Source organism: Leuciscus leuciscus (genome assembly GCF_965113295.1).
Source record: "Leuciscus leuciscus genome assembly, chromosome: 12".
Classification (NCBI taxonomy): Eukaryota; Metazoa; Chordata; class Actinopteri; order Cypriniformes; family Leuciscidae; genus Leuciscus; species Leuciscus leuciscus.
This window is the reverse complement of record NC_138736.1, coordinates 22,185,961-22,213,110: the sequence shown is the minus strand read 5'-3', so window position 1 is coordinate 22,213,110 and position 27,150 is coordinate 22,185,961. Positions and strand designations below refer to the sequence as shown.

At 40.0% G+C, this 27,150-nt stretch overlaps 1 protein-coding gene and 1 long non-coding RNA gene across 3 annotated transcripts in view; one reads left to right on the top strand and one right to left on the bottom strand.

Annotated features, from left to right (window-relative positions):
* The window catches only part of LOC309511499 (retinoic acid receptor beta-like), a 327,730-nt gene that overhangs the window by 60,050 nt on the left and 240,530 nt on the right, over positions 1-27,150 (bottom strand). The window lies entirely within an intron of this gene.
* LOC309511596 lies at positions 26,099-27,110 on the top strand. The gene is made up of 3 exons (XR_014210707.1): positions 26,099-26,334; positions 26,674-26,744; positions 26,961-27,110. It is a non-coding gene; the product is annotated as an uncharacterized lncRNA (long non-coding RNA).

Below are 27,150 nucleotides of genomic sequence, written 5' to 3'. Positions count from 1 at the left end.
TTGTCCAGTATCTTTAGCACAACAGACATGAATGATGCTTTCAATTGATGATTATTCAAATTGCAGATTTAAGGTTTTCATTCTTTTAATTCAGCTAAAGGCTGCATGGGACACACCAAGCTGACGGTTGGCCATCTGGCAATGTCAAGCTGTTTTTGAGTGTTGGTCGGTTTACTTTTTTTTTGGTGGTCTATTCCGCACCGTTGTCTCTAGTTGGACGCCATCAGGTTTTTTGGGCCGATTCAGCATGTTGAATCGGCGATGGGCCGACGATGAGAGAGAAAATCTCTGATTGGCTTAGCAAACCAGCCAGTGCACGAGAATAAAAGTGAAAGGGATGAAAGCGGGAATGAAGAAAGTGATCAGTGTGATTGAATTCAATTCAATTCAATTCACATTTATTTGTATAGCGCTTTTTACAATACATATCATTTTAAAGCAGCTTTATAGAAAATGCATGTGTCTACATTACAATTTAGACTAAGTACTCTGTTATCAGAGGTGACTATGTCCAAGTAATGTATTTCAGCAATGTACATATAGAAATCACGCAGTTAGCTAACAATTTATACAACAAGGTACAACCAAAAGTCCAGAGTTTTGTAACCTTAAAGAGCGTGATGGATTGTAGGACAATAGAAGGTCAGTTAAATACACAGGAGCTACAACATTTAGGGCCTTATAGGTCAGTAGCAATACTTTGTAATCGATACGGAACTTAATAGGTAACCAATGTAGAGATGATAAAATTGGTGTTATATGATCATATTTTCTTGACCTGGTAAGAACTCTAGCAGCTTCATTTTGGACTAATTGTAGCTTGATTATTGAAGATGCAGGATAACCACCTAGAGTAATGTCTAGAGGTCACTGAAGAAAAAAAAATTGACTGTTTAATGTTATTTTTTAGTATTATTTTTCTTTATTCATTTTCATAATAATTTCATAATGTATTTCACGAGTTCACACATACATGAAATCAGATGTAGTAATTTATGCGTATTTGGCGTGCTGTCCAGGAGAGGGCTCCAAGCTCGGAATTTGGCCCGAACCCAGAGTACTCCCCCCTTTTGACTGGGATACAAAACCAGCCAAGAGTGAGGTGATGGGGTGGTGGAGGGATGCTGTGAATCTGTCATGGGACAGAGGTGAGGGAAGGTTGGTATGTTCTTTACAAGGAAAGGAATGTTTTTCAACTGATGCAAATGTACCACAAATGTATACACCGAGAATAGTTTCTTAATATGGAAAGTGGATTGTACCATGTGTAAGCATGAGGTATACATTCCATTTTAAACATAAGCAACATGTTTTTCTACCTTACAAGGAAGTTCAGAGGTGTATATAAGCTCAATCCTTACTGTACTGACTCAGAGAAACATGACGGGGTGAGAGGAAGGAGAAACATAAAGGCATGACGGGGTGAAAGGAAGGAGAAACTTATGGCGCTTTTCCACTACACAGTACCAGCTCGCCTCGGCTCGCCTCGACTCGACTCGACTCGGCTCTGTTTGGTTTTCCACTGTGTAAAAGTTGTACCTGTACCTGCTTCCAGGTACTTTTTTTCGTACCACCTCCGGCGAGGTTCTAAGCGAGCTGAGGCGATACTAAAATGTGACGTGAAAACAAGGCAGACTGCTGATTGGTCAGAGAGAATCGTCACTATTCACTGCGTCATCATTGCACGCGCCAGACGGAGTATCCTGAATAAAAAACAGCAAAAACAAAAACAAAAACATCCAAAAACAGCATACACTCGATTTCCTCCATTGTCCTGTGTGTGTGGGTAGCGGGTGTATCTCGCGCGTCTCGCGTAAAAGATTAAGTCACGGCAGTTTCCTGCGGCGTCGCTATGACGACCAGGTACTATTGTGGAGGTACTATCTGCAATGGAAAACGGAGCGAAAAGCGAGCCGAGCCGAGACGAGGCGAGTCGAGTCGAGTCGAGTCGAGTTGAGCTGGTACTGGTAATGGAAAAGCGCCAATAGAGATGAGAGGGTGAGGGAGGAGAAACACCAAGAAACCATTTACAGCTGGCATGATGTGGTGAGAGGATAGAGAAATGGGGAACAGAGAAATCTGGAATGAAGACCTCACGTAAGAATAGCCTTATTCTTCTATGCCTGTTTCTCTCTGTCTGATACATGTATAAAAATAATAAATAATAAATCTCTTGGCAAAAGTAACTGGTGTAGCTTCCGTGATTCAACAATAATGGGAAAAGCATGATTTTCAAATCTACAGTCATGAAAGCATGAACTAGCTTTTCTGCATCAGAAACAGATAGCATGGTCCGTAGCTTAGCTATGTTTCTGAAGTGGAAGAAGGCTGGTTTAATAACATATGAAATATGATAATCGAAAGACAAGTTGCTTTTCAAATAGAACACCCAGGTCTTTTACTGTAGAGGATGAAGTAACAGTATATCCTTCTAAAAGCAAATTGTATTTTAAGAGATTTTGTGTACAAGTTTTTGGTCCAATAAGTAATACCTTAAGTATTACTTTAGGTAAGTAATACCTAAATACAAAAATTACAGGTCATCAAATATTTTATATATTTAACACACTCTGTCAACTTGTTGTGATAATCTGGTTGTGAAGAAATATGTAACAAAAGCCCTATTCAGACGGGACTAGTTTAACATGAGCCCCACACAGCGCTTTGAACCCCTTTTTACAGTCTATGTTTGAACCCGGCAAATTGCCGGCAAATTGCCAGAGCGCCTTCTGTGTGAACGCAAACTGCCCGGGATTTATGCCGGGATTGATGCCGGGTCGGGACCTAGTAACATTGCCGTGTTCAGTCCCGGAACGCGCGCTGTGTGAACAAAAGCCGTAATAATGCCGTGTCGTATAGTGATGACGCTGAAGCGCGGGATCGTTCACCAGCTGTGAAATGGTACGTAAAGCGCAATTTTATGATCGAATCAGAGAAAAAAATGCACAAGCGTGGTTTAAGCAAACTTAAGACGCTGCTGAGATTACAAGTCACATCGATGTCACGTGTCTTTACAGCATTTTTACGGGTTGTGTGTGAACGCACTCTCTGATTCCGGAAAATCACTGGCAGTGTGAATGAACCAAAATCAAACGAACCCGGGTCAAATCCCGGGTCACTTTATCCGTGTATTTTCCGGAATCTCTGTAGCCCCTTTCACACAGAGATTCCGGCAAATACACGGATACCTTGTGCATTTTTTCTCTGATTCGATCATAAACTTGCGCATTACGTACCGTTTCACAGCTGGCGAACGATCCCAGCTTCAGCGTCATCACATACGACACAGCATTATTACGGCTTTTGTTCACACAGCGCGCGTTCCGGGACTGAACACGGCAATGTTACTAGGTCCCGACCCGGCATCGATCCCGGCATAAATCCTGGGTCGAGTTTGCGTTCACACAGAAGGCGCTCTGGCAATTTGCCGGCAATTTCCCGGGTTCAAAGTGCTGTGTGAAAGGGGCTTGTGTGAAAGGGGCTATGGAGAGGTGGGTAAGTAATTATTACCAGAGCTTCTCTGTGATTTTAGTCCCGTCCGAATGTGCCATCAGTAATCATTACAGACAATGTCAGTAAAGATTACGGCGACTTTTACCTTCAGTAAAAAGGTCCGGAAAAATTACCTCAGGCAATACTAATCCAGTGTGAATAGACCCGCTGTAAATATGTACGTAAATATTTTCTCATTTCCTGTTTAAAAGTTGTTGTCCGTGGTTTTTCAAGTATAGAGTATGTTTGTCAAGTATGATTGAAAAAGCATTCAGTTGCGTTCTAGACGCTGGGACAAGTCTCTGGCAAAACTCAGGTGTTTTCATAGCCTACCATTCAGATCAGAAAGAAGATCGAAAGCATTTGTTAGAGGCACGAAACATCCTTTAGCGTTGGGCAAGTGCCTATTACCAACACAATCCAATCTTAAATTAATTAATACATCGTTCGACCAGACATGTTTTATATATATATATATATATATATATATATATATATATATATATATATATTAGGGGTGTAACGGTGCGCGCTCAATGTAAGAGATGCTGGCGCGACCACAACATCAAATGGCAAACGTAATGTAAGCGGAACGAAACTGAGCTACTCGTGACGGACCGTTTATCAGTTTGGACCAAAGCAGCGCGAGCCGATCATATACTACACAGCGCTAAGAGATCCAGTAAAGAAATAATTTGAATTCGCCACTTAAGTAATAACATCGCTGCAAGATCTATTGAGAAGCATTCACATTTCTCCGTTATTAACGGACCAAACAACGCTAACGTGGAAACCAGGAAGAAACATTAATTGTGCCATGAATGAACTATCCGGTGTCCACAGATCAGCAACATTCACCATGGATTTACTGTAGTAAAACTAACTGTAACTTTGGAAGTTTGTCAGGAATACTAGGCTATAATCAGGGCCGTATTAAGACAGTGTGGTGCCCCTGGGCACTATACCTCAAAGCCCAATCAGTTCGGGATGTGACGACTGTTTTAAAAATATGCAAATTGTGCCGGAGTTTATGCTGGATTTAGTGCGTAAATCATTTTGTTTACAAATTAGACACTTTGCAGTTGTTAAATGTTAAAGATTTTATTTTGGATGTGTTCATTGTGAATATATTGGCTGGGTTTAAAAGTTTATAAAATTGAAAGGATATCTTTGCTTGGTGCATTTGGAAACAAAGCTTGTCTATTTCGAAATGTAATCGCGTGCATCGCTGATGATTATACTGCCCCCTCTGAGTCCGACCCACACCTCAACGTGGTGAGGGGGTGAACAGTCAAGTAGGGGATCGCCTACTCGGGCTATGCCATCAGTGATGAAGGTGCTCGCACCGAAGTATCATCCAGGGCGTCACGCGTGGTGGAAAGGCCTTGCAGGAACCCTGAAAATGACTGGCTAAGTGGGCTCCGGCGAAGACTGCCATGGTGTCTTCTGGCTACAACTCGGCACGTCACGACATTGGCAAAGACAGCACCGCAGCTGAGCAGTCACAAGCCACTCTGGAGGGCGGTAGGGTTCCCATCCTGGGATCACTTCCGGCCAGCTTGCTGCGCCAGCAGTCACCAGCCTGCACGTCTCTGGTTCTGAGCTTGCCGGCAACGGTCACTGTTGGAAGAGAGAGTGGGATTGGTCACACAAGCCTTTCTCACTATAATCCATTCATTGTGATGGTATGTCACAGATGCCAAGTCCTGCGGCGATGGGCAAGTGGCGACGGGTGCAGGTGGAGGATACCATTGGGAGCACTTAGTCACAAACCTGCACGTAGGCGGCCTGGGTGTGATGGTCGTCTGATGCTGACCTGGAACGACAGCACCATCCGTATCCTGCCCAGGTGACAGAGCAGCCCTTTTCAGGGACAGCGCTGCTCTCTTCCACGGAAGAAGGGGATAGAAAAGGTTCCCTAAACATCGCTCGTTCCACCTACTCTGCTGGTTCACCGCGACCATCTGAGTATCCAATCCTGCGGTAGACAAAAAGTACAAAAGATAAAGACTAAACTGCGTCTAGCCTCATGGAATGTGCGCACACTTCTGGACTCTGCTGACTGTCACGAACGGAGAACTGCAATCATTGCCCGTGAACTGGCGAGATACAGAATCGACATTGCTGCTCTCAGTGAGACGAGAATTTCTGGAGAAACCAAACTCACAGAAGTCAATGGCGGCTATACATTCTTCTGTATTGGGCAGCCTGATGGTCAGCCAAGGCAGGCTGGAGTTGGATTTGCAGTGAAGACATTATTGCTACCACTCTTAGAAGTGCAACCTCGCGGCCTGTCGCCAAGGTTGATGACCTTGCAGCTGATGCTTAAGAATGGCAACAGTGCTGTCTTGATTAGTGCCTATGCACCCACAATGACTGCCAGTGATGACCAGAAGGAGTCTTTTTACGAACACCTTAACACTGCCTTACGCTCAGTGCCTCATAAACACCGGCTCTTCCTTATGGGAGACTTCAATGCGCGTGTGGGATGTGATGTCATGGCATGGCCGAAAGTCTTGGGGCAACACTCAGTGGGAAACGAGAACACTAATGGTACGCTGCTGCTGGAGATTTGTGCGCAACATGAGCTGGCGATCACAAACTCCTTCTATCAGCAGGCAAACAAGTACAAGACCACGTGGCAACATCCTCGATCAAAGCACTGGCACGTATTGGATTACATCATTACCCGGCAGGAACATCTCAGGGAGGTCCATATAACTCGAGCCATGCGAGGCACAAGCTGTTGGTCTGACCATCGACTGCTGCGTAGTGTGATGTCTCTGGACCTAGCTCCATCTCGTCAACATAAAGCCAAAAGGCGAAAGCGACTGGATGTTTCTAAGCTTCGTGTTGACTCTTGCCATATTAACTTCTGTCAGACTCTTTCCAACAGGCTCAGCACCTTGGACAATCAAGCTGCCATTAATGTTGAGGAGACATGGTCCAAAATCAGGGATATCACGTACAACACAGCTGCTGAAGTCCTCGGCTTCACCACATCCAAACATAAGGACTGGTTTGACGATCAGGATGTCGAAGCGCAAGCCCTGCTGAACACAATCCACACAGCTCACTTGGCATGGGTCAATGATAAATCTAGCACTGCAAAGAAGTCAGCATACACTCGAGCAAGAAATACAGCACAGACCTGTCTGCGTGAAATGAAGAACAGATGGTGGCAGTCAAAAGCTGAGGAACTTCAGTCTGCTGCAGACCGACATGATATGAAGACATTCTATCACGGTCTCAAGGCAGTCCATGGGCCCCTGAGAGCTGGTTCTACACCTGTACTTGCCACTGACGGAACCCTACTTACTGACAAGGCTGAGATCCTCAGACGCTGGGTCGACCACTTTCAATTGGTACTGAACCAGCCAGCTGCTTTTGATGACTCTGTGCTTGGCGACATAGCGCAGTGGCCAACGGCCTCAGATCTGGATGACATTCCATCCCGCGAAGAAATCGCACGTGCCATTAAGCAGATACCCTTTGGTAAAGCCCCGGGTCCTGATGGCATTCCAAGTGAGGTGCTGAGGGAAGGCGGACTATCTCTTCTTGCCGCACTCAATGCATTATTCTGTAAAATATGGAGCGAGGAAGCTGTGCCTCAAGATTTTAAAGACGCATTGATTGTTCACATCTACAAGCGCAAGGGAGACAGAGCCTGCTGTGACAATCATCGTGGCATCTCGTTGCTCTCCATTGCAGGCAAAGTTTTGGCACGAATTCTGCTGAACCGCCTCCAACAACACATTCATGACAGTGACATCATCCCGGAAAGTCAGTGTGGATTTCGTGTAGGCCGCGGTACTATGGACATGGTGTTTACTGCTAGGCAGATCCAGGAGAAGTGCCGAGAACAACACCTTGACCTTTATATGATCTTTATTGACCTCACGAAAGCCTTCGACTCAGTTTCCCGCACCGGGCTCTGGCTCATTCTTCATAAGATTGGATGTCCAGAGAAATTTATTAACATCGTCCGTTCATTTCATGATGGCATGCTCGGTCAGGTTCTGGATGATGGCAAACTGTCTGACCCATTTGGCATCTCCACTGGCACCAAACAGGGATGTGTGCTTGCCCCACTGTTATTCAGCATCTTTTTTTCCATGATGCTGTCTGTGGCTTTTAAGGACTGCGACTTGGGCATTCCAATCCAGTTCCGCACAGATGGCTGTGTCTTCAATCTACGCAGGCTTCAGGCTCGTACAAAGACACATTCAGCAATTCTGCGTGACCTCCTATATGCAGATGATTGTGCACTGATGGCGCACACCCTTACTGAAGCCCAGTCACTATTCGATTGTTTTAGAACTGCAGCTTCTAGGTTTGGGCTTACTGTTAGCCTAAAGAAGACAGAAGTCATGCTTCAAGCGGTGAACAAGTCAAACTCCAATCCACCGGTAATCACTGCAGGCGAGACAGTGCTGGCGGCCGTTGACAAATTCTGCTACCTTGGTAGCATTCTTGCAGCTGATACGACAGCGGACTCCGACATCAGTGCCCGTATCGCAAAAGCTAGTTTTGCCTTCGGTCGACTGTCCAAGAGAGTATGGGATGAGCACGGTATTCGATTGGACACAAAGGTGGCAGTATATAAGGCAGTCATCCTCACAGTGCTGCTGTATGGATCTGAGTCCTGGACCATTTATCGCCGGCAGATTACCAAACTTGATCAGTTCCATATGCGCTGTCTCCGTCGTATTGCACATGTGAAATGGCAGGACAAGACCCCAAATACTGAGGTACTTCAGACCTGTGGCATCACTGGTATTGAGGCCTTCCTGCTTGCTGCGCAGTTTCGCTGGTCTGGACATGTTGTACGTATGGCGGATTCACGCCTACCGAAGCAGGTTTTTTATGGACAACTCCAGAGTGGCATGCGCGCTCAAGGAGGGCAACTAAAACGCTACAAGGACGGCCTCAAAGCCAATTTGAAACTATGCAACATGGACCCAAATGACCTTGAAGAGATGGTTGCAGACAGGACATCATGGCGAGCACAGTGCCACAATGCCATACACTCCTTTGAGCTCAGTCGCATCACTTCTGCAGTAGACAAACGAAGACGTAGAAAGCACAATGCCTTAACAGCTAGTACAACATCTAGCCATTTTGTGTGCGACGCCTGTGGCCGGCCATGTGCGTCAAGGATCGGCCTCTATTCACATCGTAGGACGCACCAACAACAACAACCGTGACGAGATCTGTCGCGTCGACAGCTCAGACCATCATACTGTCCATGTGTTGAAAAAAACTTTAAACACACTCGCAACAGACACACCCCAAAGCGGAGACGTTACAGCGTTGCCAGCGGCTCTGAGCGGAGTTTTGCCGCTGTAGTGGACACGCACCGTAAGGGCTGCAGCATCTCCCCCGCTAGCGCCGGTGTCCTGACATTCCATCCTACCCGTCAGATTGTCCTACCAGGGCTTACTGCGCATGCGCACATCAATATTTCGTCAATTTTGTCACGCTGAACAACACGCCCATAATTTTTTACTACTTGCTTGAGAACTTCTTCATGTGAGGTAAGTTTTGACTATTTATGCCAATTTTTATTATACCAAGATATATAGCAGTAATGAGAACTGTTTACGGTCACATTCATACAAAGCCAGCTAGCACCATTGATAATTTTATTTTATAATTAATTTTATAAAATATAATTTTGATATGGGCGGGGAATATGATTTGATTGTTTTAGTGTAAAATATAAACACACACAATTATGGCAAAATGTCCGTTTTGTCGAGTGTCCCAATAAGATCAGTCTTAAATGAATTAAATAAAGTATCAAATGAGCGTAGGCTAAAGAGTGTGAGGCGTGTGAGATCCGCGTATCTGTAAACAGCGGCAGGTCTTAAAGTGACAGCAGTTTTCATTCATAAATATAGGCCATTAAACAAATATTGAAAATATACTCTATGTTGTTTCTGCATTCATTTGGAGATCAACTGTGAAATTATTACATTATAAAATATATTAAATTTAACTTTAATGTTTGTAATTACAATTAATCACATAAAAAATGCCCCATTGATTTACAGCACTATATCTATTTGTGCTTTTTTTTTTGTTTTTTTTTTTTTGCTTTTTTTGACAGCTATGGAAGATAAGTGGGAAGCATTGTATAATCTTCTGTCAGTGGGATCGTACCCATCAGGGTATGATAAGTCCAAAAGGCAGAACATTCGAAGATATGCACTCAAATTCAACTTAAAGGGTAGTTATTTTAACTTTAAATTTCAATTATGTTTATTTTATTATTCATCTTGATTTTCTTTTCCAACAATGCCAAATGTCCTTTTAGTCTACTTTTGTCATAGTTATGTTTTCTCTTTAATGTAGATGGAATGCTTTTTTATGGAGGGAAAAGAGTGATCAAAACCAAAGAGGAAGCCAGGATGCTCTTTGAAGAATTCCATTCCTCTCCCATTGGTGGACACACAGAGATTGGTAAAACACGTGCTGCCATCTGTGCCAGATTTTACTGGCATGGCATGTCAGTTGACATTGAAAATTGGGTATGTGTTATTTATTTTATATAGTTATTTTAATATATATATATATATATATATATATATATATATATTTAATATATTTATATATATACAACAATTTCTGAAAGGTATTGGAATGTGATCAATGTCAAAAAGTGGGAAAGCCTTTGACTGCTGTGCAGACCTTACAGTGCATCAAGGTAAATAAGTGCAGTAACATATACAGCATACATATACTAAACCTACTTTATACACGCTAAACTTACTTTACATTTTATTTTACTTGATAGGTTTCTGCTGTTTGGGAGCTTATTGGCATTGATTTAACTGGACCATTACCTGAAACTGCAGATGGCTTTAAATACATCCTCACAGCCACAGACTATTTCTCTAAGTGGGTTGAGGCTTTTCCTTTAAAAAACAAGACAGCAGCTGAAGTTGGAAGACATCTCTGTTCCATCATTTATAGACATGGCTGTCCCCAGAGAATTCTCTCAGATCAGGGAAGGGAATTTGTAAATGATGTAAGTGTATTTACAATTATCAGTATTAAAGTGATATAGGTTTAGCCTCAATGTCTTTGTTTTTAGATTTTCAAGAGTTGTTATATTTTCCTTTGCACATACAGTACATGTATTCAACTATTGTTTTAAGGAGCTTTTCACCAATTTACTCACAGTGATTTTTTTCCTTTCTTTTTTAAGCTTAACCACAGGCTTTGTGAAATGTTGTGCATCAAAAGAAGTGTGACAGCAGCTTATCATCCTCAAACTAATGGCCTGGATGAAAAGACCAACGACAACATTAAACGATAAGTTTTATTATTGTATGTACCTAGGTCAGGAAAAGTTAAGGCACCCCCACCCCCCATGACATTTTCACCCATCTTCCGCTTCAAGGCACCAAATAAGTTATAAATGCGTTCCTAAAAAGGCTTTCATACACCAAGTTTATAAGCCTTTAAAAAAAAAAAACCTTCCCCCTCATGTTTCATTTTAGAGCCCTCAAGAAATTGGTTAACGACCAGCAGAATGAATGGGATGTCTATCTGGATGCCACCTTGTTTTCTTTAAGATCAAAGGTCCACACCACCACAAAACACTCCCCTTTTCTTTTAATGTATGGGAGAGAGGCAGTGTTCCCTGCAGAGATTCCTGTTGAAATGCCAGTGAGTGTGCTTATGGAGTCATTAATTTTAGCAATTTTGTCATACTAGCCTATGTCAGAAGAATTGTGCTTAAAGTAAATTTAACCTTGAAATCATTTCCAATGGGTACTGTAGTAGATGATGGAAAACTTTTATTATTATTTTTACAAAACTAATCATACAGTGAATATTGTTTTTATTATTAGTACGCTGGATTGATTAACTGTATTCAATTTTAACATCATCTGTTATAAAACCTTTGATCTTAAACTGGTAATGATCATAATTTTTGGACCTTGTTCCACAACAGAAAATAAGGGTCACTAATATTCCTAACAGTTTGTTGTGAATAGTAAACAACCATGTTGTTAGCAAAGGACCTCTTCTCATGCTACCATGGGCTTTTCATTACATACATGCACATGTGAAATTTTAAATAGTTAAAAATTGAATTTATATTGCTTCAATTATATTGCCTTGTTTTTTAGCTTTCCACCATCAGTCTCCCTGTGGAATCAAGTTTTAGTGATTATGTAGTTTCCGATAAAAAAAAGAGAGATGAGGCCAAAAAACAGGCAGAAGAAAACATTGGTAAATCACAGGAGAAACAGAAGGAAGCATATGCTAAAAAGGTCCAGAAGAAGTACAAAGACTTGATTTACAATGTTGGTGATGAGGTTCTTCTGGTGAATATGAGGAAGCGTGGAAGAAAAGGAGGAAGGATTGAACCTGACTTCTCAGGACCCTACATCATTGAGAGACTCAGTGGCAAACTTGTCACTTTAAACAAACCTGGAGGGATTACTTTAAAAACTAAATATAGCATTAGTCACATTAAACCATACAGAAGAAGCCAAACTGGAAAGGTGCCTGATGAGTGTTCTGGTATCTCAGTCTCCAGTGGATCTAATGAGAGTAACAGTTCTTGCAAGATGCCTCCTTGCATTGTTGCACCTACACTCAGCCCTCAGCATTCTGTGACCAAGGTAAATGATTCTGAGAAGCTCCAAGAAGATTCAGCATTACAAAGACCTGTTATTCAAGTTGCCCCTAAAATGCTTGACCAAACAAATGGGTACATCAAGGAGGTAGAATTAACCCCAACAGATGAAGAGCCAACAATAAAGTTCCCATCAGATGTAAACCAAATCTCAGAGGAACAAGGTTTTATATTTACAGAGATCTCAGTTCACCCTTAGTTGCCAGTTTGGCCTACCTGATCAGTTTGGTCTTGTTGTTATGGTTGCTTCATGCTTGCAGTGTTTAACTCATGGTGGCCATTTTGACCTGTTGGTCACAGGTCACCGTTATTTATAGGAAGTGGACATAATAACCAATAAAGACGATGTAAAGACCAAACCTACGGCCTTGACTGTTTGGCACGTTCATTTTGCCAAGTTCATTTTATGTTGGCTCGTTGGCCCTGTAAAGTTTATTAAATTATTGTTTATTTTATTATTTTATTATTAGAAAAATTATTGACAACACTAACTTTGTCTTTCTTTTTCATTAATGAAGGTCTGGGCCTCAAATGTCACTGGTCAGGTTGAAGCAGTTGGTGGGCCATATAAGCTCTATGACTCTTCTTTTCACTCACTGCAAGGGACCGAGTGGCTTTCTGATGAAGTAAGTTATTTATTCTTATGCTATGGGTAGCCTTTCTTTCCAATCGGCCGGTTGTCTAAATTACTTGTAGACCCAGAACATGATTTTAAGAGTCACCCTGAAGACTAAAATGTCATCTTTTTCATCTTTTAATATTTATTAATATTCATAATCAGTTGTAGTATCTTATAGAGTTATGAGTTTTATGTGTGCATGTGAGTTTGAGTGCATGGGAGAGACTATAGATAGCATGGATTCATGTGAAGATCATATGTCAGAGATATAGGAAGACAGAGGGGTGTGTACTGTAACATGTTTCCAACTGATGCAGATGTAAACAACAGATAGTTTCTTAATATGGAAGTGAATTGTGCCATATGCTCTATGACATATACGTTCCATTTTTAAGCTCAAGCAACAGAGTTGTTACCATGAATGGAAGTCGCTCAGTGATGTATATAAGCTCTGTCTCATTGTACAACTTCAGAGAACGCTTAGACCTGGCATGAATGTAACATCTTCTGAAAGATTCTCTCCTGACATATAAGAATAAAAATTCTTCTTGGCAAGATAACTGGTGTCCGGCCCTGTGAATCTAATAATAAGGGGAAAGACTAAATTTAAATCTACAATTGGCGTCTCACGAACAGGATTGATGTCTTCAGGCCTTTGTTTGATCATTCCAGGTAAGACCTTATTTTATTCTAAATAATTCTGAGTCTGCCTGATGATTAAACATAGACTGAAACTACTTAAAAGAACTGTGCTATTTAAATGACCAGTTGTGTTGCCAATGAATATATGTCAGACATAATAATAAAAGGGAAAAATGGAATTCAATTAAGTAATTAAATTTAATTTGGAATTTTTAAGTTCCTCTGAAAAGTAAACCTCTAGGGTATTTGATATGCTGGGATAGAGATAGATCTTTTTTAGAAAGAAGACTATCTAGTCAAAAATTGGGGAAATTAGCTGTAAGACGATTAAAGCTAGGAAATTTGAGGATACTTGATTAATAGGAGCGGTTAGATGTAGGGAGTTTCCAAAGAAAGGAGTAAAAATAGTCTCTAAAGACATTAACGCTGGAATTAATACAAGTATGAAAAGGCAGACTTGATTGACAGGAGTGATTAATTGTGACGAGCGCCATAGAAAGGGTTAAAATAAGCTCTAAGGACATTAACACTGGAGTCAAATTATGAATGTGCCGATGTAACTAGATAAGATTGCAGGCATTTCTGATTTTGACCGAAAAGCTGTTCAAATATTTGAGGATACTATTCTGAGCAAGCTTAAAGAGAAAAGAAAGAGAAACGTATTTGAGTCAAAATAAATAAATTTAAAAAAGAAAAGAAATGAAAGATAACTGAAAATATAAGGGTTAACTTTGTTTTAACTTTCTTATAGTTCTATAGTGTTTAGAGGAGAGAGAGAGAGAGCACAAGGGTAACAGTAGCCCTCTTGAGAATTCATTCTAAACACACACACACACATATAGTTGTGAAGCAGCCCCATCTTTTGCCTTTGAGTAATCAGAGCAGGTGGAAAGGGAGAGAGCAGAGGGCCTCCCCCGGAATTTACACACACACACGCACATACATACACATACACACACACACATCCATACATAAATAGCCCTGCTGTTTTGAGCATACAAGACACAGAGGGACACATAATTTACAAGATGGCAGAAAGTGGCTATAGTAGCAGAACAATTTCTGCTTGGTTCCTAGAAAGGAAAAATAAGAAGCAAGCTAAGCTTGTGAAAAAAGGCCTTGATTTTAACGCATCTTTGGATGCTCAATTAAGTTGGTTTGAGTCACAAAAAGACTCTATAAAGTCAAAAGCATTTCCAATACTGGCAGCGCATTGGATTGTGAAACAGGGTGGAATTTGTTGCGGCATTAATGGTTGCCCAGTCCCACTTGTTGAAGCAATGAAGCCACAAATTGAAGCGTATAACAAGTTGAACAAAATTATGTCCATTAACCCTCTGGAGTCTGAGCGGTTTTCTGGGCCCTTGAGATGTTCTGACATGCCCTGACATTTGTGCTTTTTTCAGTTGCTTATAAACATATTAATGGCAAAGGTGTAAATTCACCCTATAAAGCACAAACAGGGCTACCATAATATGTGAGCCACGTGTATGTACATGTTTTCATTTTTGAGAGAATAATGTTTATGCGTGGATATTGAAAAAACTAAAAACTAAAATTTCTGAAATAAGGCCACAAAACACATAGTAAATATGTGTCAATAAGACTTTTGACTAATGGATGTCCTCGCCTAGAGTTTTTTCTTCAAAATTATGTGAAAATAGTCTTGCTTTATCGTTCAAATAAAACCATACATTGATTTAAATTGATGTAAAACAGGTTTTGCTTGGAAAGCCAATATGCGAGGGGGCGTGAACGAGGAGTGGTTTACACCTGAATTACCACCCACTCTGCATAATGATGAGCCATTCACACAGGTGTGACACAGTGACTGACCCACAATGCAAGGACAAAAGATATATTTAGAAGAAGACTTATATTGACCATTTAAGATTTTGCTTACATCTATCTTGTAAATATGTTTGGCTATTTTATTAAAAAGGTTACAATTACAACAATAATTACAATTTCAACAATATTTCAAGTGTACTCTTTCTTTGTAAAAAAAAAAGATTATAGGCCTACATTTTATCTATGTATTCATTAGTTTGAATATAGTCAACATTGGAACAGCTAACATCTTAGTTGATGACTTTATTTTTGACAAAAATAGATATAGAAATTGCTAAACAAAAGCTTATTTGACGTGGCAGTATATTCTACAGTAAAAACTGTACCCAAATCTAGTCAACAAGATGTTGTCTTTCATATTTCGCCTGACTGTAACGTTGTTTTCATGAAATATTAGGGCATATTGTTAATTTGCAGTTTAATACGTTGCTTATACAAATAGCCTACATTTTATTTCAACATATTTCAGTCGAATTTTCCTTTCCTCAGTATAGCAATACAGTTTGCTTAAACATCATCATTCATTCACACACGCAATTTAAATTTAACTTCTGGCAAAGATGAAGTTGACGATAGGCTATTGACTTGCGATCTTCGCAGTAGGCTAGTGAACGCACCGGAGAAATGCACATTTATTAGGCTACATAGTTTTTTGTTTTGGATGGTTTTGTTTAGAACCAGCTTTCTGTAAATATATTTCACATTTTTTAGACATGTGAGGCGAGTAGGCTACGGTCTGGTTAATGATGATCTCCAGTTCAAGCACCTTATGTTGTGATTGCTATAGCCTATATTTACTTTAAATCCAGGAAATTTGTTAATGAAAAAAATATTAAAATTAAGATACAATTGATACAAAACGAAATTCGTTTTAAAGAAAGGATTTGTAGTTTCTGTTTTGAGTTCTCTGTGAAAGTTTGAAAGTCTTTTAGTGGCTTTCAGAGCGCTCGCGTCCATAATGGAGAACTGTCACGTAATATTGTTTTTTCCTCATAAATGCGAACACGAAAAATAAAAGACAAAAGACTTTTAAGTAAAACTTACTCCGAAATTGTGTCCTCGGCGGAATTCGCTCTTCAAAATGCTGCCGTTTGTAGTCTGAGTTACAATCTTCCTCTGAGGAAACAACTTCCTCGCTGTCCAGAATCATCTGAAGGGCGTCTTTACTGGAGAAGCGTGCCATACTCAAAACGCGATGAACTATCAGTAAGTCTGATGAAGAAACTGTGTTTTTATGGCATTGATCGGGGGAGCGTATGCGATGCATACTAGATCACCTAAACTATTTACCATTTGAATAGCGCCGGGGGCGGGGCGGCCTCAACTCATTATAGAGTTAATGAGGCAGAAGGAAAAACGGTACCTCTCCTTGCTTTCAAACGGATTACATGAGTTGAAAACATTTTTTTTTATATAAATTACTTCATTTAAAAGAAGAGATTTCAAGCTTCATAAAGACATATCTCACGTGTCTGTGTGAGAAGTATTCGGCGAGTTATTGTATATTTTCGGACGCGTTTCAGAATGGACTACACTGACAGAGAGAAGGCAGAACTCGCTTCGTGTTTATTTTTCTTTATTTGGCGAAAAGCTCAACACTTTGTTTTTATTATGAGTATACACAAAAATAATACACATTTAACAGAATCGATTGATGTACGAAACTCCTATGAAAAATCAAAGTCAACAGAGTATTTATGAGTTTATTTTACACTGATAAAAAAAAAGCGAGCTGGTATCGCCGGCGATACCGTAGACCTCAGGGGGTTAAATGTTCAGATGAAGAAAATACAACTAATAATGATACATTTGATCCAGATTGGACAAATATAATAACTGAAGCTGAAAATAAATATTCACAAGAACCAGTGAAATCCATGACAGCGACACCTCCTCCTTACAAACCAATTTATCCAGCTTTGCCTGAACAATATACAAGTTCATCTAAACCTTTGACACAGCTTCAAGCTTTAGGATCAAATGGAGGTCCAGTTGACAAAATGTTTATTGCATCTGCACAAGCAGCTCCAACAATAACAAGATCTAAATCAGCCCAGCCAAACAGAGACATGCTGCGATGTACACCAGCTCGTAATTATGGATCTGACTGGGGTGATGAGACCAGGGATGAAGATATGATCACAGTAGACAAGATTAGTCCTGGATTTTCTTCACCTGCTGTTAAAAGGGAAGAATTACAATCTGAATTGATGACTGAAGAGAGACCATTCACACCAGGAGAACGTCAAGCCATTCTCACAGCCTTGCCTCCTCTGAAGCGACAAGATCCAAACACAGAGTTTTGGCGAGAATTAGACTCTTTGGTTGAAGCGCATCAAATGACATTAAAAGACATACACACCATTGTAAAAGCTAAAATCCCAAGAGACAGATGGGAACGCTTGCCAGCTTCGATAACAACAGCCCAATGGATAAATTCGTGGGTTGATGACCAAGGACGACCCCTGGGTCTTTGGCAGGCATTAGATGTGTTTCGAAAAGAAATCCAAGAAATCTTGGGCAGTGGGAAAGTTCCTTTCACATTAGTGACATTAATTAAGCAAAAGGATGATGAATCTCCAGATGAATATGCTCTGCGTAAGTGGAATGCTTATGAGAAATGGGCTCTCTGTGCTAAGAAACAACCTGACAGAGATGATGTGCAGTTTACTGACACACTTGTGGATGGACTTAGCACAAAATACCAACAAGCCTTATCACTTGGAGTCAATCCAGGTGAGACCTTTGATCAAATTTTGCAATGGGCTGGCCGCTTAGAGATGGCTACGAGATCAAATAAGGAAGACGGAAACAAGCCAAATCGAAGAGGAGTAGCAACAGCTCAATACAACATGGACACAAAGAAGAGGATGATTTTCTGCACTAACTGTGGAAAGCCTCGCCACACAATAAAAGATTGTTGGGCTAAAGGAGGTGGAGCAGAAGGTCAAGGTCCATCATTTAGACAGGTCAGTGCGAAGAAACATGATGAAACCTCTCAAGGGAAGACGTGGACTTCCATGAAGATGAAGTCTTATGGACATCTTTCTGGGTAGGGCCGAATTCACAAGGAAGTCTTATTGGCATGGACATTCTTCCACTGTTGAACATGATCATATTCACTGGCAGTCGTCAAATCGCTACAACAGCTGGAATAATACCACATGAAGATCGCACATGTAATTTAACGTCTGTTGGTACAGCAAAACCAATTATCAGAGATTGGGGAAAAGACGGTGTGTGGGGTCTTCTGTGCAGTTTATATCCAGAGGTTTGGGCTAAACATAAATTGGATTGCGGTAAAGCCAACATTGACCCTGTTGTTATTGAGGGACCGATACATGCCCCTCATAAACAATACCCTATCCGACCTGAAGCAAGACAAGCCGTGGAAGAGATAGTGGCAGACTTGGAAGCTGAAGGAATTATCAGACAAACTTCATTAACCACTAATAGCCCTGTCTGGCCTGTTAGGAAAGCGGATAACTCATGGAGATTAACCATCGATTACACAAGACTTAACAGTGTAACACCAAAACCACATCCTATTGTGGCCAATCCAGCCACCATTCTGAATGATATTCCAGGAAATGCAAGAATTTTCACGGTACTAGATGTACTGTCAGCATTTTGGTCTATACCTATAGACAAAAGATCTCAAGAGAAATTGGCCTTTACAGTGGGTGCAAACCAGTATGCCTGGACCCGACTCCCACAAGGGCTAAATCTTTCTCCTGTTGTATTTCATAGAGCCCTGGATCAGTTCTTAACAGAGCGAAAAGCTGAAATTGAGAATTCAGGAAGTGTTTGTCTTCAATACGTGGATGACTTGTTGATTGCAAGCCCAGATGAAAACAGCCATGTATTTGCTCTGAATGTTGTCCTACAAGCCCTCAGGAAAGGAGGATTTAAAGTCAACCCCGACAAAGCACAGCTGGCCAAAACCAAGGTTATCTACTTGGGCCAATAAATATCTGTCGAGGGAAGGAGAATGACAACAGAGCGTGTAGAGGCATTAAGACAACTTCCAAAACCTCTAACCGTTACAGGAATACGGAAGGTGATGGGACTTTTTAACTATTGTCGCCAGTATATACCTGATTTTGCCAGCATCACTAGCCCTCTCATCGACTTGTACAAGGGAGGAAAGCCTGGAGGGGAAAAGATAAACTGGACATCAGAAGCTGAAGAAGCGTTTACTTCTATGAAAGAAAAACTGACATCAGCCCCCGCCTTGGGACTTCCCGATGGACGATTGCCATTTCACTTGTGGACCAGGGTGGGAGATGAGACGTATTCAGCAGTTCTGTGTCAAAAACCAGGTGATAGATACAGACCAGTTGGATACTTTTCTACAAAGATTCCTGTCACTATGATTGGTCAACCACGTTGTATACAAGCTCTTGATGTTGCTACGTGGGCAGTTGACGCTGTTGAAAATCTGATAGGAGCACAAACCATCATACTACACACTCCACACAGTATAGTGACGTTGTTGAACAACACAAACATCAAAACCATAACTGACGCAAGAAGAGCTAAATGGGAAGCAACTTTGTTGAACAAGGATCTGAGAGTGGAAATCATTAGAGACACTTCTCTTAACCCTGCAACAATGATGCTGGAACCACATGAGGGTATACCACATGAGTGTGAAAAACAAGTAGAAGAAGATGGTCTTGGTCCAGTTAATCCAATCCCTCTTGAAAATCCAGACAAAGAGTTATGGGTCGATGGATCCAGTTATTATGTTGATGGAAAACGACATACTGGATGGGCTGTAGTGGAAGCTGATGGAACGGTCGTGAAGAAAGGAGCTCTTTCGGGACAATTTTCAGCACAAGTAGCTGAGCTTATAGCACTTACGGAAGCCTTTGAACTATCAGAAGGTGATCGGGTCAACATCTACACAGATAGTCGTTATGCTTTTGCCGTGGTCCATGACTACCTTGCTTTGTGGAAAAGACGTGGACTTATCACTAGCAGTGGGAGCGAAATACAACATGCTTCCATAATTCATCGTTTAATTGCAGCATGCCACTTACCCAAAGAAGCAGCCGTGATCAAAGTAAAATCACATCAATCTGACAAGTCCAAGGAAAGTCAAGGAAACACGGCAGCAGATGCAGCAGCTAGAGAAGCAGCACTACTTCCTCTTACTCCCGTTACCTTGGCAAAGGAAAACAGTAAAGATAATCCTGAGCTTCATCTTCTATCATATCAATTGGAGACAGATGAAGAGAAAGAACAATGGATAAAAGCAGGAGCAAAAGAAGATGGTAAAGGTATCTGGAGAATTCCAACAGGACAAGTGGTGATGCCTATTGGAACAAGAAGAGAACTAATGCATCATGGAAAAGTGCATGCTGGAGCAAAAGCAATGAAAGCTCAAATCAGTGAGACATGGTGGTGGCCACAAATGATGAGAGACATTGATGATTACTGTAGGAGATGTTTGATATGCCTGAAGGCAAATGTGGGAAAATCTGTAAAGGTGCGAATGTCACATGCACCGAGACCAACAGGTCCATGGACACATCTCCAGATCGATTTCACAGGACCTTTATCACCCAGTGGAGGGTACCAATACATTCTAGTAATCATGGACAGATTTACTAGGTGGGTGGAAGCATTCCCTACGAAAACTTGCACTGCTGAAGCGGCAGCACGAGTAATGGTGGAAGAAGCCTTTCCTCGCTGGGGTCTTCCATATGAAATTGATTCTGACAATGGAACTCACTTCACTGGAAAACTGATGAAGGAAGCAATGAAATTGATGGGGATCAAACAGAAATTCCACATTCCGTACCATCCAGAAAGTTCGGGAATGGTAGAGAGGATGAATCGATCGTTGAAAACCGCTCTTACCAAAGCCATTCTGCAAACTGGCCAAGGTTGGCATAAGTTATTACCTGCTATTCTGTGGAACTTGAGAGCAACTCCTAACAGAGTAACAGGACTAACTCCTTTTGAACTGATGACTGGAAGAGCAATGGTTCTACCTCCTGATGCTCCGCCACCCGCGGGGACAGGAGGAGATTCTACTTTGTTCCAAGAAAAGTTACGACGCTATATTACAATGCTGGACAAAGCTACTAAAGACAATAATAAGAAAGTGCGAGAAGCTCAACAGCAATGGGATGAAAAACACACCACTACTGATATTCCACACATTCCCGAGTTAGGTAGTTTTGTTATGGTCAAACGTATTGCTAGGAAAGGTTTAGAGCCTAGATGGGAGGGACCATATGAGATACTCTTAACAACTGATACAAGTGTTTGCCTTAAAGGGAAGGGTGTAGGAACAGATAGATGGTATCATTGGTCACAAGTTAAACCTTGCTTAGTGAATGAACAAAGTGATGACGATGGCTTATGGCCTGAGATTGAGCAATGTTCATCCATTAGCTTTAAAGATTGGGAACAAAGAAGTGATGTTAATTATTTCTCTGCTTCCATTTCAGGAATCAATTCCATTGACATTGATTAGAGATGGTTACCAGTTATTCTCGATACCCACCGACAATGGTATGCTTATTCTTAATTTTACTTGGCATTTACCAAGGAAGCCAAGCTTTATGGACTCCTCGAGTTCAAGAAATCACTCGGAATGCAACTCTGAAAACTGGCCAACATTTTACTCTACCCTTTATTTCCAGATGGGGATTATGGGATTGGGTGCCACGTAATGATAAAGACCTTGCTAAATATCGTGAGGGCATCTTTGGCGGATGTAACTTTTACCATCAATGTTACAAAAGCAGAGTAATTTGGCCTGTGAAAAATGGGGGGTATACTGGTAGTGCTCAAAGAAGAGAAATATGTTCAAAAGAAAAATGTGAAATTATAGGGTTAGACCTCATAACGTCTACTAATGTGGAAATTAATTTCATTTTGAATCGTACTCACATGCTTACAATATGGGACTCATTGGCTCAAGGGTGTATTTATCCCGTAGTGTTGCCATGTGAAGGGTTTCTGAGGGATACTTCCTCAGGGACAACAAGATTCAAGGGAAATTATGTACGAGTATGGCATTCAGAAGATGAGAATGAATATTGTGAGACTGAACTAGAAACTGGGGAAATTGGAAGGTGTTTTTATCTTTCAGCGGAAAAAACAAACAAAGCTAAAACATGCCCAAATACAACTACTGCACCAGAATCGTTGTTAGTGGTTTTTGGTAACCAACTTAATTTGACTTCTGCTAAACATGTCCCATTAGTTAAAATCGCTATTAATGAAAATTTGTTGTCAGGTTCTGGAATGTTACCTTTGATCATGATATGGCCTCAATACGGGAAGCGCAATATTATGACAGTTAGGCAATTCCAATCTATGGGTGTTAGACAAGGAAATTCAGTAATTAGATTAGGAAGAAATGGATATTGGGCTGAAGGTGAACCACCAATGATTTCTACCACAGATTGTTGTGTTGAGGAACATGAGTGGGTAATTTGCTCATGCTCTACAATGTTTAGTCTATCTCTTAATGGTTCTGCAGTATGGGAAGTAGTTCCTTTAGATCAAGCCACAGGTGCATGGCAAGTGTCAGAAGCACAGTGGTGTATATTACATGATGGAATAAGTGATAACATGATATATGGAGGGAAATTTTGTCCAATTCCTCCTGATCCATTTTGCCTTGAGATTCTCTATCCTCTTCACTTGGGTGGAATTCATGTTCCACATGTGCAATTGTTGCAGTTAGAGCCACAATGGTGGAATAATGATTTAGTAGAGGAAATGAATTATGAACTCTTTGAGATGGTTAAAAGAGTTAAAAAGAGTGTAAAGGCAGCTCAAGAGGAGGGAATTCAAGCAATGGGTCATGTTATCATAGCAAATGGCGTAGCTAAATTAATATCTGAAAGGAAGCTAACACATATCCTAGGAAAGTTATCATGGTCGGAATGGATAGTTTTGACTATGGTAGGAGTTTTTGTGTTCCTGCTATTAATACAACTCATACTATGTGTTAATAGAAGGAAAAGTAACAAACCTGTCAAATTGATTATTACTAATAAAATAGATGGAACCAAGAATGGAACATACAGCGTGAAATAGGAGATTTTATAAACTACTTACAAAACACAACTCCACAAACAATGAACACTCGTTTACTGATTTTCAACCCCAAGGGATAGGATCTTTTTAACATCAATGTTTGTTTTGGTTTGTTGTTTTGGCCGGGAACTTGAGGAGTTAAGTAATTAACGAGTCAAGGCACCGGCAGAATAATTATTAGTTTTTACTTTCTTAGATGATTGGGGTTCATTTTAAATGCTTACACATAGACGTTAACATAACACATAGTACACGGGGACATGACATGGGGTTGGGTTCTTCGTTTTTGTTGTGTTTTTCTTTTCTTTTCTGTTTCTATTCTTCTATCCTTTTCTATCAATTTTTTTGGTCTGCTATTTCTTCTCCTCACTATCACTTCTATAGGGTCGCAACCTGGGAATGATGGTGTGGAACTGACGGCCGTAGTTCCAGTGGAGGGAGATGAAGACTAAAATGTCATCTTTTTCATCTTTTAATATTTATTAATATTCATAATCAGTTGTAGTATCTTATAGAGTTATGAGTTTTATGTGTGCATGTGAGTTTGAGTGCATGGGAGAGACTATAGATAGCATGGATTCATGTGAAGATCATATGTCAGAGATATAGGAAGACAGAGGGGTGTGTACTGTAACATGTTTCCAACTGATGCAGATGTAAACAACAGATAGTTTCTTAATATGGAAGTGAATTGTGCCATATGTTCTATGACATATACGTTCCATTTTTAAGCTCAAGCAACAGAGTTGTTACCATGAATGGAAGTCGCTCAGTGATGTATATAAGCTCTGTCTCATTGTACAACTTCAGAGAACGCATAGACCTGGCATGAATGTAACATCTTCTGAAAGATTCTCTCCTGACATATAAGAATAAAAATTCTTCTTGGCAAGATAACTGGTGTCCGGCCCTGTGAATCTAATAATAAGGGGAAAGACTAAATTTAAATCTACACACCCAATTGAAAAAGTTTTTTTCTCTCACAAAAACAAAGTTTAGTTTGTTTATATTCATGTTTATTTTTCTTAATTTAGGTCATTGATGCATACCTGCACCTGGTCATTGAAAAACAACAGGTAGGTATAGAATGTCTACTTATTTGTGACCCTGGACGACAAAACCAGTCACATGGGTCAATTTCTTGAAATTGAGATGTATACATCACCCGAAAGCTGAATAAATAAGCTTCCCATTGATGTATGGTTTGTTGTGATAGGACAATATTTGGCCGAGATACAACTATTTGTAAATCTGGAACCTGAGGGTGCAAAAAAATCGAAACATTGAGAAAATCTCCTTTAAATTTGTCCATTTATGTTCGCGATTGTGCTGCATTCACTCACAAAAATAAATGTTTTATATATTTACTGTTGGAAATTTACAAAATATCTTCATGGAACATGATCTTTACTTAATATCCTAATGATTTTTGGTATAAAAGAAAAATCAATAATTTTGCCCCATACAATGTATTGTTGGCTATTGCCACAAATATACTCGTGCGACATGTGACTGGTTTTGTGGTCCAGGGTCACATTTAGGAACACTCATTTAATTTTATATACTTACAAAATGTTTTTTTTTTTTTTTTTCAGAACCACGTACACCAGCTTTGTGCAGTTGTTGCACGTTCGTTGTTTGCTGGACAGTTCAGATGCCTAGGGAAGGTAATTTAGCTTTCCATAAAGTAATAAAGTAGCTAGATATTATTTACGTATTATGGAACCATCACAAACTTATTAAACACTTTTCACAGATGAAGTTTCCTATTGAGGACATTTGGCTGTGCCCTGTGAACATTGGACCACATTGGATTCTTGTGGTGCGTGTGTATTTTTCAAAGTACATTGCAAGTGAGATTATAGAAAATGTTTTTTTTTTCTTCTTCTTTAGTGATCTTGGGCAATTGTCCAGTAGAATACTCTTCTTTTTTTTTTTTTTTTAAGCTAGATGGTGGGGGAGTTCGAGTTAACTAACCAACAGAGCAATTCAAGTTTTGTTTTGTTCGTGATATATTTCACAAATTTTTGTCATGTTATGTTTAAATAAGTTTCATAGGTAAGAAATGTCTTGCAGGGTTAAAGATGACACACGGCAAGTTTTAAAGTTGTGAGCAGAGAAATAGGCTACACACGCACATAGGCTATATATATTCTCTGACAAAGGCAAATAGCCTTTGTTATCTGTATCTCCTATTGCCTTATATTCACCTGCAAATAACTAATTCACTGTTTTGACACTTACCTCATCTCTCTCTCTCTCTCTCTCTCTCTCTCTCTCTCTCTCTCTCTCTCTCTCTCTCTCAAAGTCTGTCACATCCTAAAAATGTTGTCCATAATCTGCACACATTCTTTAATGCTTTAGGTCAATAATTTAAAGGTTTATTTATTCCATTTACATAAGAAGTATTTCAGAGATTGATAGTGTCTATACCAAGCAGCTTCCTGTAGTTGTTAGTGGTGATCTAAAAATATTTAATAACCTTATTTATGATTACATGACATTATATTCTAGATTGGAATCTAGATTGGAATATTCTATCAACATGCCTGAAAAAACACTCCTTCTGACTGACCCAATGGGAAATGAACGTTTCTATGAACATAAAATTCTACGGAACTGGAGGTAACCTTGTTAGAACTGTTATTCTTTTTTTTTTAAATGCTACTCGATTCTAAACAGTACAAATGTCTCGACAACATCTAGGAATTTTTTAAACTGAGGTGTGATGAGCAAACAGCACAGTGGTAATTACGGACCCTGAAGCACGACCTGCAGATGGATCCCAGCAGTTGTGGAGTTTTGGTATTGAATGTATGTGTTCATTTGAACAAGTAGCTTCAGATCTGGAAATGTTGTAATGAATTGAATTAAATCATCTGTCAATTAATGTTTCAGTTTGCTGAACAATACCTGCTGACAGGAACGATCAGCAATGTTCAGACTACGCCTGAAGCGGTCAGCTCAGCACGCATGAAAGTAGCCTGCACACTTCTTGGATGTCGAGGTGAGTGCTGTTTTAATTCTGTAATACCGTAGTAATATTGTAATGTACAGTATGTCGTGTAGTACACCTCTGTAGATGCTATCTTCACTCCGAAAATTGTATTTAATCAAGTAAGAATATTCAAATATACAGAGGGGATAGAGAAGAAAATCATAGAGTAGAAAATAACTTGAACATACTGACATACTGATGCAAAAAGTAATGCAAGAATGATTTAATGTAATTTCAGAACAGGTCTGACATAGTATTTTTCATGGCGTTTATGTTGACATTTAGTACACTATGATATGATTGCCCAATGAATTCATATTTATCTTATTAATGTTAACAAATTTATAGGTAATGCAGAGGAGAACTGTGTGCTTTGCAGCATGCTGGAAGACGACCCCAACGAAAGCATGATTGAAATGGTAAACAACTTATAATACACACACCCAAAAAGCAACAGTTTAACTTCATGTGCCATGTTTTTTTGTGTGTGTGTCTGTGTGTGTGTGTGTGTGTGTAGAATTTTGTTATTTAAATGATAAAACTTTTTTTTGTTATTTAAATCTTTTCATATTTTTAGATTCTATATTGTTTTAGATGTACCAATTTACAAATATATTCATCTCTTTTATTTTCAGGTACAGTGTGAGAGCTGCAGTAGATGGGCACATTTTAAATGTTGCAACTTCAACAGCCTTAATGTGTTTATGTGCAAAAAATGTGTGGTTTAGTTTGAGTGTATTTGCATTGATAACAGTCTGCAGCACAATGTGGTCTTATTTAGTTCATATTTATATTAATAACTTGTTTTGTATAATTGTGCCTTAA